Source organism: Acanthisitta chloris, unplaced genomic scaffold (assembly GCF_000695815.1).
Source record: "Acanthisitta chloris isolate BGI_N310 unplaced genomic scaffold, ASM69581v1 scaffold23057, whole genome shotgun sequence".
Lineage (NCBI taxonomy): Eukaryota > Metazoa > Chordata > Aves > Passeriformes > Acanthisittidae > Acanthisitta > Acanthisitta chloris.
Genome location: NW_008681386.1, coordinates 13,623 through 15,961, shown reverse-complemented (window position 1 = coordinate 15,961; position 2,339 = coordinate 13,623). Strand labels below are relative to the sequence as shown.

Genomic DNA, 2,339 nt, shown 5'->3' with positions numbered 1-2,339 from the left:
CCTTTAAATCTTGGTTTACATTTACCCATAAGTAGTGTAATTTTCCCTTTTTATGCCAGTATATATATATTTCATGATTTCATTCCAAAACCCACTCTCATTTCCCTTGCCAAACTGCACAAGTGCCAGCACAATTGGGCATTATTTCCACAAACAAAGCTCCCAGTGAAGCCAAGGGCTGCCCTGGGGTGCCCCAGGAATGCTGGTTTGGCTCTGGGGTGCTTGGATTACCTCTGGGTGTTTGCACAGCACTGAAGGCAGAGTCACTATTCATTTAGCAAAGCCTTTCATATTCCTGATATAAAGAAACAGCAGAAGCTGCTGCACAAAAATGTGTGCAGGTGATATGAGGGAGACAGATTAAGCCTTTGCAGCTCAATGCTTAAAGGGACATTTTGGAGATACATATATTACTTTTAGGAAGCTTTATTGCTATGTAGCTCCTGCTGGAGAAACCTAAACCCTCTGGATAGGCAATACAGAGCTCCTTCAAGTGCCATTTAAAAATAAATTCAATTACAACAGCAAAAAGTATCCCCAAATCAATGCCATTTCCACACTAATGCAAAGTAAGATATGTACTCGAGGAATCCTGGGAAGGTACAGAAAGGGCAATCTCTGAGCTTCCATTTCTTCTTCACCTCCTGCAAAGCTTTCATGCAACATACAAACTCGTAATATTTAGTGAAACATCTTCTCTATTTTCTTCGCACATTTCAGTGTGTGTGTTACACTAATTTGTAAGTTATTTGCAGTTTGGCCTCATTCTACTTAAACTTTGCTCAGGCTCAGCCTTTGGCTGAGTTAACCTACACTTGAGCAATCAGTGGAATAAGTACAAACCCCCAAGCACTGGGTTTCTGGCACTCAGCAGCTAAGGGCATTTGAGTTGTCTACAGGGTTATTTTGGTAATAAAAGCCCTGAAGAAAATTTCTGAGCCTAATTAAGATCCCAGACAACAAAAGCACAGACAGATTTACAAGCACATAACTAAGGAGCTATATTGGAGTTTGAGAGTTTTAAGCAGTGCCACTGACAACTGGCCAAATCCCAGTTGAAGGTTGCCAGAAGACACTAAAAACACTTTCCATGATAGAGAAAATCTTTTTTTTCCCCCTTTTTCTCAGAGCAAACACAACATAACAAGGGCAGATGATGTTTGTGATAGCCTATCATTCTGCATAGGAGAAGAGGAGGAGCTTTGACATTTCCTGTGGCCATCCCACCTCTTCCTGCTACCTCACAGCTGCCAACATGATTTCAATTGGTTTTGAAGCCAAGTGACAGGCTCAGTGTCTGGGAAAAGAAGTCCTGGACAACTGCCTTCACTTCTGAAATAACTGATCTCATTCTGTACTTGTTCTGGCATTGAAATGTAATTCAACCAACCAACCAACCAACCCTCTCTGTCTGCCCTAGCTCTGGCTGTGATCACACACCCTGGTCCTTGCTCAGTTGTTCACTGCTTTGCACACTAGCAGTGTTTTGTCACCAGTAAGAGCATTTGTCCCACCTCCAGGATAGACAAATGCACTCCTGTAGAACACAGGACTCACTCACTGACCATTTCCCCTTGGATTATCCTAGTATCATAGTATGTTAAAGGATTGGAATGGACCTTTGAGATCATCCAGCCCCAACCCCCTGCCCTGGGCAGGGACACCTCCCACCAGAGCAGGTTGCTCAAGGCTTTAGCCAACCTGGCTGTGAACACTGCCAGGGTTGGGGCAGCCACAGCCTCCCTGGGCATGTTCTGTTCCCCATCCCTGTCTTCATCCTAATCACCACCACATCAGTCCAAGAGGTGAGACCCACCTGCCACTGGACCTTACAAGGGTCACTTGAAATGTCTATTTAGGCTCTGAAAATGCCTATGAGCTCTGGGGACTTTGTCATCCTCAATCCTGTTCCTCAGTTTCTGAGCTGCTCAGGCAGGTACTGTGCCTCTCTCACACACATATACCAGTGGCTTAGGGAACAACACAGGGTTGAGAATAAGAACCTTCAGGTTGAAACAGAAAACTCAATTACCCCATCATTAAATACGGGCAATTTAGGATGACAGTTTTTGACTTGTCTTTGCAAAGTCTATACCTACCTTGATCTTCATAAACTTGCAAAAAAAATAAATAAATGGACTCATGAAGCAACTCTAAGATGAATTAAAAGCTCAGAGATCCAGCAATGATCTGCTGGAGAAAAAAGAGAAAACTCTCAAGTTCTGAGCAGTCTTGGCCTAGTAAATCTGCAAGTAGAAAATGGGTTGGACAAGATTAGAGCTCAAATTGATCACCAGGAGCCAGAGAAATGTTCTCAGAGGATGCAAGTAGGCAGAGCA

The 2,339-nt window shown here is 43.5% G+C and overlaps 1 protein-coding gene across 1 annotated transcript in view; it reads right to left on the bottom strand.

Moving 5' to 3' along the window:
* Positions 1-1,095: 1,095 nt before the first annotated feature.
* The window catches only part of OAT (ornithine aminotransferase), an 11,849-nt gene continuing 10,605 nt past the window's right edge, over positions 1,096-2,339 (bottom strand). Inside the window, exon 12 of the transcript XR_624770.1 lies at positions 1,096-1,123. The gene's annotated coding sequence lies outside the window, so the exon portion shown is untranslated. The remainder of the gene's footprint in view (positions 1,124-2,339) is intronic.